Raw genomic sequence first — 13,632 nt, 5'->3', positions numbered from 1 at the left:
CCCTGGAAACATAAGGCACGCAATTCAATGTGCAGGGCATTCTAACTGCCCCCTACCCCCTGCACCCAGAGCTTCTATGTCAACCAGGACTACAAATGATTTTGGATCGTGTTTTCAATTCCTGCCTTGTCTCTGGAACCAACTCAAGGGGGAAATGACTTAACTCTCGCTTGAGGGGTTATGGTCCCTTGTGGTGGGGAAGGCATAGGGTGGCTGCGGCAGCAGGAAAGTTAGGCTGCTTGTTCACATTCCAGCAGATCAGAAGCAGAAGAAGCAGGAGTGGGCATGAAGTACAGCCAGGTCATACACAACAAGACAAGCCCCTCAGTGTCCCGTCCAGTTTTTCTAATGATCTTTCACTTCCTACTTGATCTATAACCTCCCAGAAAAGTGTGATCAGATGGGGACCAAGTGTTCAAACATACAGGCCCTCAGGGGCGTTTTGTAACTAAACCGTAATAGTCTGCTTGAAGGTTGGGGAAGGGTGTCTCCTCCTTTAGGGTACTAGGGTACTGCTCGTTTTAGCGGGTGCTGTAATAAAATACCCAGGCAAAGGCAGAAAGGGAGAAATGTTTGTCTTAGCTCACAGTTCAAGCCATGTCCATCATGGTGAGGAAGACAGGCGGCAGTTGTAGGAGCTTGAAGCAACTAGTCACATGGTGTCCACACCCAGATGAGACCAGTGAACATATGTTAGGGTTGACATCACTTCTTTGCTTTGATACAGGACATAGAAGATGGTCCTGCTCACAAATGAGATGGATATCCCCGCTTTGATTAAGGAGATCAAAATCTATGGAGAGAATCTCTGGTGAACTATGTGAAAGCATCACCTGCCAATAAGAACCTGATGGCCCCCCAAAAAAGCAGAAGGCAAGGGATAGAGGAAGGATTCCAGTAGAGAGACTGGAATTCTGGGATAGAGTCAGGTAGGGAGTTTTACCACCCACACTCTGAAGAAGACAGGTGTATGATACTAAGAGGAGTAGCTAACCAGCCATGTGGAACAGGATAGGTGAAACAGGTTATGTAAGTTACTAGACAGTGGGAAGGGGAGAGCCTAAGTTATAAGGCCATAAGCATTATAATAATTAATAAACCTCTGAGCTGCTATTCAGGAACTGGGCATGGGTATGAAAAAGTCCACAGTTAAAATTTCCCCAACATGCACGCACAGAGGTTTGACTCCCAGGTGACTCTGGGGTCTAATGAGCTAACAACACTTAGAACTGACTTCCTCCGGACACCCACCGGTGTTGGCCAGTGGTTCTGAGGTCCACGATAGGTTAGAATCGCTGGAGTATTTTAAAGGACACTGCTGCCTGGGCCTTGCCCTGGAGATTCTGGCTCTGCTGTACTCACTTTCAACACTGAACAGGTGAGGGTTAGGATGAGGGAATGCCAGGTAAAAGTGTCTTGTTGGTAATAGAGACCCAGGAGCAACAAGCAAGAATCCATGCCTACATTGGTGACATTTTTTGCCTCCAAGAGAGGTTCAGTAATGTGGTTCCTCTAACGCTTTCTTAGAGTCACATGCTAGCTTTTGTCACTAATAAAGTATGGTTTTTGTGCTGAGAAGGGGGATGTTAACTGTGGCCTTATAACAAAGCCCACCTGAAGGCAAAGAGCTTTGCTCTGAGTAGCATCCAAGCAGCCAGTACGTCACCTGCTCCTCAGCACCTTGAGGGCTCCACCCTGAGACCTGGTCTGGGTGGAGCCTAGAACCCCCACACTGCTGCTGTTGTGACAGCTCAAATAGGAAATATTCCCTACACAGTTGTGTGTGTGAGTACCAAATCTCCAGTTGTTGGCACTGCTTGGGGGGTTTGGAACCTTAGAAGAAATAGCTAGTTACAGGAGGTGGGTTGCTTGTGGGTTGGCCTTAAGGTTTCTAGGCCAGCTCCATGTCCTATGCTACACTGGCTTGCTTCCCACCCACAATTGGAATAGCAGCACTGAGAAGTGCTCTCTTCACCATCTGCATGAGAGCAATCAGGGGCTAAGGAAGCCCTTTGGATTTCTCCACAACCCTACAGTACTCCAAAACAATCTACCCATCTCTCCCTTGTTCCCAGAGACATTCGAGAAAGAAAATCTCAGAGTGAGGTTCCTTCCAGCCTCCCCTGCTCTCCCAGGGAAATGGAGGCACCTTTCTCTAAACTCCTGCCATATTTTCAGAAAATAGTGTGTGAACCCATCTTTGGGGAGATGTGGGAGACATAGGGATCTCACAGCGGATGGGCAGGTGTGTCTGCCTCTGGGCAGGATGTCATCAGTTTCCCTGGTCAGCAGTCAGAAACTGCTGTATTCAGCAACCTAAGGGCAGAGAGGAAATGAATAGCTCAAAAGTCTTCACAGAGAGACAAGGAATGCAGTTCTTTCCCTCTCCCTATTCTTCAGTTGCTTGAGATACTATGTATCTGTAATCGCCCTGGATATTCTTCAGTTGCTTGAGTTTTTATTTTCACCAAACTATGTATCTGCAATCGCTGTAACTGTTGTGAAATGAGATGTGAGCTCCTGACTGCTTTCTACAACTCTGTGTTTGTTCCGTACACATCACCTGAAAGATTATGAGTTTGGGGGATCGCAGAACAAATTAAAACGTTTCTCGCTGAAATAAACTTGCTGGCCTTTCCACTCCGTAATTGTTCTCTCCGTACCAGAGTAAATTAAGTTGGGGCTTGGTGGATGGATAAATAGTATTCTGCCCAGTAATGAAGCTCCCCACAGATGGGGGACTGAACCGTGATCTCTCTTCGCTATCCACTGTTTCTGTGATGATTGCCGGTTTGCCAAATGTGTCAGTAATCAATACATGGAGTATTTCCAATGCATCCCCAGGCATGCACATGGTGACGAAGACATTGAGGGATGAATGCTCCTGCGGAGGCTCCACCTGTGGAACCCTGGCTCACAGACACGACCAGAAGGTGGATCTGGGAGGAGCCTTGAAGAATGGAGCACAGGAGCCAGAGGGACCACAAGTCCCAACACAGGCTCCAGGCAGCCTTGAACAAGGAGCAAATTTCAGAACTAAGCTTTACCTTCTGTAAAGAAAATAAAATCTTTAATAACTGGTTATTTTAGGAATAATTACATATCTGCAATATTGCATATAACATATGTATATTATATACAGATACATTTAATGCATTCAATATAAACATTACATACAGATACATTTATGCATTATTGTGTATATATTGTATTTATGTACATATTTAAAATCATATAAATATATATAATATATTCCATCTATATATGGTTCTTTTTTAGCAATTACTTCATATTCACAAGTCCCATATTCCTGGGGACTTTAGAGCAGAAAGCTCTATGAATAATGGAGGTCAGTTTGTATTCTCTTGGCTGTCTGTGCTTCTCAGAGTATAACCTGTCTGAGTTCTGCCATGGGCACCAACAGTCCCATGGTGGCATGCCTTAGCCAACTGCGAATGAATCCCTCCTTCCTGAATGTTCCTCACACAGAGAGGATGCTACATTACAAGAAATCCTGGAGTTTCCCTTTGTGTTGCCTACATATCTTAAATGCTTCCTGGATATGTTTTTCAAGGAACCAGGAGTTAAAGGAACCAATCATGGGACACACCAGACACTAATATCTCCCTATGTGTCTTGTTTTCAAACACAGTGGAAAGCATTGAAAATTATGGGTTCCATGTGTTAGTAAGAGAGAGCGGCTTGCCTTTGGTAGTCCCGTGTGTCCTTGGCAGCTCTGGCAAAGCTCTAGTTGGCCCTTCAGTTTGATCATCGGCAGAGCCCATGTCTTGGGGCTGGAACAAAGCACGTGTAGAGCACTGGTTCTGCCCACTTGAGCCAGGTGAGCCAGGTGAGCCAGGTGAGCCAAGTGAGCCAGGAGAGCCAGGTGAGCCAAGTGAGCCAGGTGAGCCAAGTGAGCCAGGAGAGCCAGGTGAGCCAGGTGAGCCAGGTGAGCCAGGTGAGCCAGGTGACAGTTATTTAGGTGTTGACTTTGCCATACAGGCATGTGGGCTCTACTGCGTGTGTCTTCCACAGTCACCAAGACACTCAGGCAGGAAATGTCTGAGCTGCCAGGGGGGAAGTTGCCAACTTTGAACAATGTCTTTTAGAGCCAGAGAAACTGTGGTCCCTGAGGCCTGAGGGTCTAAGCTACTTTTGTTGATGCGATTTAGCAGCAAGGAGGACATCCTCAAGGCTTTGCACTGCAGGGCATCTGAGGTTAATTTTTGTGCTGTGTTGTGCTAAAGGAGGGGTAGGTGGACTTGGAGAAGAATGGCTTAGACAGAGCTGCTTCCCAGAGCATCCGGGAGCCTGTAACGGGCTGGGACAGCAGACAGCGATGTGTGATGATTATCATGAAACTGTGTGGGAGCTTAAGTCTGAGGACATGTTCCACAAGTATGACACAGAACTCAGTAAAAATCAGTAACTCACGAGAAGGCTCTGCCAGGACATGAAACGGAGACCCCAGGGCCTTAATTGGGGAACGCTGTCTCATAGTCCTCCAGGACATGAGTTTGTCTTCCTGTGGCAATGTTTGTAATGTGTTCTCACCTCACATAGCCATCCATCCATCCATCAGATACAAAGGAGAGTGAAGTGCTAAGAGGCTGGGGACAGAGGAATCATAGCATCTGCATAAGAACAGACCCAACTCCTGTCTTGGCAGAATGTCACAGAAAGCCGAACTCTCTCCGTCCATAAGACATGCTCTCCCAAGACACACACAGCCTCAAGAACAAGCCTTGGAGGGCTCTGCTCTGACTCCTGTCTCGGTCTTCACTCCAAACCCCAGCCTGTGAACAAACAAGCTTGTGGAACACACCTCATCAGGAACGTTGCTGAGGACAAGGGTGAGCTTTAAGGTTCAACCCTGGGAAGTAACAGAGGCCAGATCAGTAGCCATCTGGATCAGGGAATATATTCTAGTGTGAAGTCATATACACAGAGCAAAGAGAATATTTGAAATAAGAATCGTTATGGAAAATTCCAGTGCTGCAAAGGTACCTGGGTAATAAATATGTGCCCAGATGGCTCACTAGATTAAAGCTCTTGCCACATAAACCTGAGGACCTTAGTCTGATCTCCAGAACCCACATAGAGAACCACCTGCATTTCTTGTACTCCTACTATGAGATGAGCCCAGAAGCTCACAGGTCAGCTATACCAGTGTGTACAGCAGGGAAGAAATCAGACTCTGTCTTGCCAAGGTAGAAGGAAGGAGGACTTGACTCCTCCTGGGTCCCCCACCTGGCTACTGTGGCATGTGTATTTCCACACTTCCACACACATCAAACACAATTAATAATAATCATTAACTAATTAAAAGTATTGTGAATGCATCCCTCCAGTTACATCGATCTGAGGTCCTCTTTCTCCTCCTTCAGCTTCGCAAACTGCGCTTCCAATTTAGGATAGGAAGATAAAAGGGGCATTTCTGAGCTGCTTGGAGAAGTTCTGAGCCTGTGGAAGGCTGGTAATCCCTCAGGTCTCATTTAGGAGAGGATGGAGCAGCTCCAGGCTTGGCTGCATCCTTCCTGGGTTGACTGCTTTTGTGTCCTGCATAACCGTCCATCAACCTGCCTTCCTAGCAGAGCCCAAAAGCCACCTGAGGACTGCCTCTCCTTTGGGAGCAGAAGTGTCTCTGAAGACTAGCCAAGTAGAGGAGTGAAATAAACCTCAGAGGGACTATGAGTGGTTCTGAAATTGATTTCTCAGGACTCCAGTCATAGGAGAGCGGTTCTGTATCCCCAGACATCCAGCCTCCTTCTGCAAGCGTGCATGGAGGGTCTCAGAGTCAGCAAAGAGAATTTGAATTCTCCCCGTACTCACCCCCTTTCTGTATCTGGAAGTAGGGGATGGGCAGCTCCTCCAGCTTCCACTCAGAGTGGAGGGATGTTCTGTCACTTTTCTTCCACACTATAACTTAGCAGCTTTGGCTCTGAGTCCCTCCAACCCCTGTCATCTGAGGGATGGATGGCCCTGTGTTGTGGGTCCAGTATCTCCAAGCACAGGGTCTTTAAGAGGTCAAGGCAAATGCCATTCCTACAGAAAAGCATATGTGTTGTGTGTGTGTGTGTGTGTGTGTGTGTGTGTGCGCGCGCGCGCGCGTGTGTGTGTGTGTGTGTGTGTGTTTGATGGAGATCATTGTCATAGATATAAACAGAAGTGCCTAGGAGCATTAAGGGAGCTGAAGTACTGAGCTAGGGGCAAGCTGGGCTGATGCTGACAGATGACTGTATGCTGGCTTTCCTCTGTACACGGTTAGTTTGGAGTACTTAGTGTTTCCTTACAAGAATAGTCAATGTTCTGATGGAATATTATGGTCCTTCATGGGGGGAGGAACCTACAGTGTTCTATAGTCTCTCTCCATCTTATGTCTGGGATAGCCTGGGATAGCATGGGATAGTTTGGGATAGCCTGGGGTAGCCTGGGATAGCCTGCATAATTACCTTGACTTTCCTTGGATCCCAGGAGCTACTTTGTCATGGCTCCACTGTAAACTTGAGATGGTATTGACAAACAGTACTGATACTGATCACAGGACACGTGTCTGTAACCTGGCACAGAGAACACACCTTCTTCCCGTCTGACCCTGCTCATAAATTTGCTAGCAATTTCCACACCAACCTGTGTGTCTTCTGCTAGTAAGAAGAAGCTGTATTCTTAATCTCTCCTACCCAGGCTGCTCTGATGATTTGCAGCTGCATCCAGATCCACAGCCCAGCCTGGTGGATTTGGTTGAATTCCTGCTTGGGCTGATGTGATCCTCAGATAGTCTCTCTGTGGAAATAAGAGACACTCCGTGGATGGACCTCTCCAAGCCAGGGTTCCCAAAAAGGTTTCATGCCCTCTTGGTGCAGACTTTCCCTGGAGAGCCTGGGGCAGAGGAGGGCTAAGCAAACACTTACTCCAGGATAAGTGATCAGGTATACATAGTATGGAGCTGCATGTATGGAATGTGTACCAGTGCATGGTGGTCTACTTGAGTTAGGCCCTTGGGACTCACCTGGTATGCTCCAAGGAATGAGATCAATACCAGATCACAGAGCAGAAATGGAAAAGACCAACCATGGTCTTACAGGGCCCATTGTAAGCATCGCAGAAGACTTTAACTCCACACTGGGACCAGTTCTCTGAAGCCAGATTAGAATAAAGGAGCTCAGTATGCAACCATCAGCAGAGTCCAAAAGGTGAATCCAGGTGAGCAGCAGATGCCACACGAGACCTGGCATAAAGCCAGAACCCAAAGGCTGTGTTCCCACAGCAACATTATGTCAGATGGCCTGTGCTGAAGACACGGATTCTCCATAGGAGGAGACCTGAAAGAGTGAGTTACAAAGATTTATAAGATAGTCTGGGGAGTCCTGCAATGGCTGTCTGTGCACTGGGGAGGCCGAGAACCCAGTAGCTGTCTAATCGATGAGGCTGGGTGCCTCACCACTTTTAGTCTGTCCCTGAATGCCTAGAAGATTCTTGGAGAGTAGATGGTGTTCAGTCAACATTTGAAACCCTCTGATGTCAGTAAAGAATGGCTTTTGTGGGAACAATAATAGAGCAGATGCACTCACCAGCAGGAACCAAAGACAGGCAGGCAAAACAGCCCTCAGACGTCTTTGTATTGATCTGTATAGATCTCACAGATCCATCCAAAGGGACATCTCTTAGTGCAGCAGTTCTCAACCTTCCTAATGCTGCAACCCATTAATACAGTTCCTCATACTGTAGTGAACCCTGGCCATAAAATTATTGTCATTGCTACTTTGTAACTAATTTTACTACTGTTGTGAATCACAATGCAAATGCCTGGTATGCAAATGGTCTTAGGAGACCCCTGTGAAAAGTTCATTTGACCCCCAAATGGGTTGCAACCCCCAGGTTGAGAACCACTGTCTTAGTCCCCAGCTCCATTCAAGTTGATAATCAAAGTCAACCACCACTGCAACTGAATAGTTTCTAGCAACTTTCCAGCACAGGTTTGGAACAGGGTTGAAAGTCAGTTTTGGGCTGGGTCTAAGTGAAGGAAGTCAGGTGTTAATCCAAGCCAGTGGGATTTGCAGGATGAAGCCTAGACAGACACAGCTTCATGTCTCCTGGAACCCAGTTATAGTGGATATGCCATGGCCAGCCTTTCAGATGTCACCTGGGACTGCCTTTGTGCAGTAGAATTGTCCTGACTTCACAGCCCTATAGAACCCAAAGCAGATAGATATCTAGCTTCAGCTGGACTCTAGAGCTGAGGTGAACCTGCCTTAAGTCACTATAGACACATTCAATGTGGGTTTATAAAAGTGGAAAGTCAGATATCCCTTGCTGTATAGCCTGACCCTTGTCGATGAACCACTTCTCAGTGGGGGACTGATTTAAAGCAGTGTGTGCACGCTTTAGAGGATTTCTTGATGTATCCCATGCCTAAGAAGAGCTGGGTACTGGAGGCAAGCAGGGAAAAAGACTAATTTTGTCCTCCTTCCACGCACCTCCCACTTCCCAGAGGTGACTGTCACAAACACATACTTATGCTCAAGTTTTAGGAGCACGGGTGGGTGTGTATCAGTGTGGGAGGAATCAACCTAGGACTGTGTATTAGGTCACTGAGATTCTACTTAAGGAACGAACGCCTCTCCACACAAATGACACTTGAAAAGAGAGCAAAGTGAACAGGACACCATGACAGGCATTCTGGAGGATGTACAAAAGGAAAGCATTTGCTATCCCAGAGTAAAGAGATTAGGGTAATGGTATCTTACTGAGTGAGGGGAGGAGTGGGTCCAGTGCATGCATAAGGAGTAATGAATGGCTTTGGGGCCCTCTCTCTTAAGGATTCCTTAAGTCTTTTTTTTTTTAAATTGGATTTTTTATTTACATTTCAAATGTTATCCCCTTTCCTGGTTTCCTGTCCATAAACCCCTATCACATTCCCCTCCCACTGCTTCTATGAGGGTGTTCCCTCACCTATCCCTTCCAGCCTCCCTGCCCTGATATTCCCCTACACTGGGACATTTGGCAGGACCAAGGGCTTCTCCTCCCACTGATGCCCAACAAGGCTATCCTCTTTTACATATGCAACTGGAGCCATGAGTCTGTCCATGTGTATTCTTTGGACGGTGGTTTGGTCCCTAAGAGCTCTGGCTGGTTGGTATTGTTCTTATGGTTCCTTAAGTCTTTTGCAGGCTCTTTCCATAAGCCAGGACTATATCTTGTCATATGTGTAACACTGTAGTATATTGGAAGCTGGGAGGACTGTTCAAGAGCTCATCAACAGGAGAAGCCCAGAGTCTCACATCTTACTGAAGCCCGCAGAGGAAGACTCAGGCTGTAGGCCACAAAGGCTCAGAGCCCAAGGGTCAGAGGGCAAATCCAGGGGAGGTGAATATGAAGGAGGGGCTGCAGCAGGGCACCTATGGGAAAGCCTGAGAAAAGAGTGGGTGCCAGAAGATTTGAGGGAGGATGTCTGCATCAGTCCAGTCCTTGCTGTCCTGCCCATGGGACATGGGCAAACACTGTCCCGGTGTGACCTCAAGCTTACGTGGTACCCAGAGCACCATCTGACTGACATAGTCTCAGAAATTGCTGGAAGCATCTACAGCAGGCAGTGGCCATGGTCAACAGGGCTGCATTTACAATTTCCCGGAAGACACATCTATGTGTGTCTATGAGAATGTTTCTAGCAAGGTCTACCCAAGGAGGAAGATCCACTTTGAATGCACTCTCATCTTTCTCATGGTCTGGGGTTGTCTGTTGAATATGAAGGCAAAATTGAGAGAAAGAGCTAAATACCAGCTCTCATCTCTCTCTGCTTCCTGACAGCTGATCCATGGTGAAGAGCTGCTTCATGTTCATGCAGACACACGATGGTCTGTACCTTCAACCTGAGGATCACAATAAACCATCTTCCCCCACGGAGCTTCTGCAAGGTCACAGCAACGAGAAGTATAGCTAACATAAAAGCGTGGTAGAGATTTAACATAGGGGTGATCGCTGTGTCAAAGGCTTTTTTGGGTAAGACAGAATGTTCAGAATGTGTAGGGAATTTCAGTGGGGGCATTCCGCATTGGAGTAGCAAAGAAGAACACCTTATTTGGACTTCCTGGTGGACTTGTGTACATGGAGCATGAGTGAAATGTGAAACTAGGTCAAAGGAATCATCTAGGTTTAAACTCAAAAATATAAACTCAGAACACAGCAAATTACAGAGATGTGGGAAAAGGCCAGGTTCCAAACAGAAATAAACTGAACGCTAGAAGCAAGAATGGAGAAGGTGGCACAAGGAATCCCTGAAGGGTTAGGACTTGTAACTTTTTAGAAATAGTTAAAGACTCAAATCCACACACCCATCCACCAACCACGACCCTCAACGACGATCAAAACTACGACATACATAAATATAAATTAAGAAAAAATTGAAGCAAAGTAAAAAGTCTTGAAAGAATTCAAAGAAAAACCTGATATGAATTGAGGGGGAAACAAAGAACTATTCATTAGAAAATATTAAGTCAGAAGACGATAAAGAAAAATTTTAATTAGTGGGAAAGTGTACCAGTCTAGAATTCTGTGTTGTGTTTAGTAGTAAAACACACTACATGCCCACTCTGTGCCAAGCACCGAACTGGACACTTGACGAGCATCTCCTCTTAAACTTCAGAACATTGCAGGGAGAGTCCCATCTCCAGGGCCATACATGAACTCAAGGACTGCCCATTGCATTTCCATGACTTCAAGTCTGTAGACCACCTGAAGGTCTGACCCTGGTAAACAGCAGTGCTGGCCTATTCCCAGGAGGGTGTCATTGGTCTGAGGAGCTGGACACCCTGCAGGCAGAGCCTCAGACTCTACTGTCTCCTGCAAGCAGATGACTGCATGTGCTGGAAGTTGAAACCCAGTTCCTTACTGACTGGCAGGATAGAAAAGGTGACCAACAATTCCTAAAGTTGGGTCAAGACCCTGAGCTTGGAACTCCCCCCGCCCCCCGAGATATGGGAAGCCCCAAACTGAAAAGAAAGACAGGACATGGGCCAGAGCCTGGCTCAGGATGACCCAAATCCAAAAACATTCATCCCAAGACCCAAGAATATAAATTCAATGATGACCCCATTGAGATGCCTCGGGTCCCCAAGAATGATGCTCCCAACATGTTCTGGGCCTCTGTGGAGCCTTGTTGTGCTGACATCACCAGTGAGGCGGTACGAACACCAGTGGAGTTCATAAAGGCCTTGAGCATAAAGCTGAAGGTTGTAAGATTCCACCACTGGGGATCCACTACTCCCAGCGCTGGGCCCAGGAGGATCAGCTAGAGGAGCAGAGGAATCAATAGCTGTGGCTGACAAGAAGAAAGACCTCATGGGACCACTGACTGAACTGGATACAAAAGATGTGGCTTACCCTTCTGAGGAAGTCTGAGGTCCAGCATGAGCAGCCAGAAGATGGATGACCCTTTGGTGGTCTGACACATCCAACCTGCTGCAAGCCCTGGTGAAGGAAAATATTTCCCCTATGGAGGACTCTCCGATTCCTGACATGTCTGGGAAAGAATCAGGGTCTGATAGAGCAAGAACCTCTCCCTGAAATCACAAGCCCTCCAGTGTGCCATATGCCAAGTCCCAGGAGAGCTCTGTCAATGAGGAACTGATTGCCCAGGGCCTTCTGGGCTCCAAGGACCGGCCTTTTTGAGGACTCAAAGGATGAGGTCCTTGCTGAGCTGTGCAAACAGTAGGCTGAGCTGAAGGCACACAGTGTGCACAGCCACACCAAGAAGCATGGCCTGCCCATCCTGGGTTTTCATCCTGAGAACCAACTCCCTGGTGTAGCCTGTGTGTCTGCTTCTTTTCTACTTCCACCACCAGAAAGGAAGAGCTGGTGAGGTGAGGGTTCGTTATGTTCTATTTACATTGTAACTTTGGAGCCTGGTGTGTAGAGACAGTCCGTATGTGCTTGCTGACTTTCTGACTAACAGCAAGCTCTCGGTCCTGGGAAGGCTCTGTGTGAATGGGGATAGTCCTGAGCTTGATCACAGTAGGGAGATTAGGAGTTATGTCTGCAGGGAGAGAGGGGGCCTGAGGATGAGTTGTGTACACTTGTAAGGTGAGGTGTGGAAAATACACAGAAGATTGCTGAAATGAAAGATACATTTCAGGTCAATGGAGTCCTGAAGTAAAGATCAGAGACATGAAGTCAAAAGACACGAAGGAATCCAAAAGAATTTCTTGTGTCTGGGACTTGCATTGCACGGAGTGGGCTCGGGGGAGTTGGATAGTCCATCATGGGATGGGTGATGTCTTGGTTAGGAATATTGACATTGGCCTTGAGGTGCTAAGAACCATCACATTCTCTGAGTTCTTCCATGGTGGGATGACATCAGGGGTGATGGCTCAGGCTTGCACCCAGCAAGCTCTGAGCAGAGCTCCCGGTAGCAATGGGGAGAAAGGCTGAGTCAGAGGGACATGGAATGTGGGACAGGTGTGTGGAGAGGCTGAGATAGCATCCCACGTGTGCAAGCTGACTCACGGGATGTGGGTGGGGATCAGAAATGTCAAAGATGCCCTTCAAGGTGAGGCTGATGAGGCCAGTGATCACCAGAAGAGGATTGTGGGAGCTGCAGGAGGGAGACTCCCAGGTCCTGAACTCTTCCTGTGAGAGGTCCAGGTGGAGGATGTCAGTGGGCAGTGGACGTTAAAACCAGGTATTGGGAGTCCGCAAACATGGCAGTCTCTGAAGTCAGATGAGGGGATCGAGAGTCCTGCCCTCCTGTGTTTTCCCCTGACCTAAAAAGTAATGTTTTTATTGCTTTTCTTTCTTCTAGCTTGTTATACTTTCATGTGTCTTTTCTTGTTTTCTTTTTAAATAAGAGTGTCACAAAGAAAATATGTAAATATGTCCAGATGCAATTAAGTATCTCCCAAAGAAAGCCGAGTTGTTTCTTTCTATCGATAATTCTTGTCTGCAGGTTGCCATAGCTGCTTGTCTTTTAAATATCTCGCGCATGGTGTCTAGTGCCTCGTCCTTCCCTGGGTGAGTGCTCAATAAACGCTAGATGGTAATAATCGTGCACACCGCTGCAGTATCTGCCGGAAAACCAGCCGCTATTGAATTCCATAAAGTCAAAGTTGTAGAACGAAAAAACAAAGAAACGTGATCTTCTTTTGTTTTGTGGTTTATGAGAGGATTGGATCAAAATCACGGTTTCAACCCAAATAATAGAATAATAGAACCAGCTTCCTGGGCTGAAGGGAAGGAGAAAAATAGCATTTATACAACACTTGCCGAATGCCTGTGCTCGCGTAGATTAAAAGGTATTTTAAAACCAGCACGGAGATACAGAGTACATACCACAGAGTTAAATCATGGCATCTTTCTGGTAAGATCGCAAGAGCTTGTGACTTTCATCTAAAGGAGGATTGCCCTGAGACCAAAGTGGCCTGGGAGACAGAGTGAAAAAAAAATACAAGTTTGATTCCTAGTGCCCAGGTCAGGAGACTTATAGTTTCCTGTAATTCTAGCTTTAGGGAGATCTGATGCCTCTGGCCTCTGAGGACACTCTCACTCATTTGTGTATGTCCCCCCCCTTTTCATGTATGAGCGCACATACACATATACACGCACTCTTACCCACACCCACACACAAATCTTTAAAACTTG

At 46.9% G+C, this 13,632-nt stretch overlaps 1 pseudogene; it reads left to right on the top strand.

Moving 5' to 3' along the window:
* Window positions 1–11,857, top strand: part of Tada3-ps3 (transcriptional adaptor 3, pseudogene 3) — a 70,309-nt pseudogene extending 58,452 nt beyond the window's left edge.
* The last annotated feature ends 1,775 nt before the right edge of the window (window positions 11,858–13,632 follow it).

Source organism: Rattus norvegicus, chromosome 3 (assembly GCF_036323735.1).
Source record: "Rattus norvegicus strain BN/NHsdMcwi chromosome 3, GRCr8, whole genome shotgun sequence".
Lineage (NCBI taxonomy): Eukaryota > Metazoa > Chordata > Mammalia > Rodentia > Muridae > Rattus > Rattus norvegicus.
Note: the sequence above shows the minus strand (reverse complement) of the source record. Positions and strands in the feature narration are given on the sequence as shown.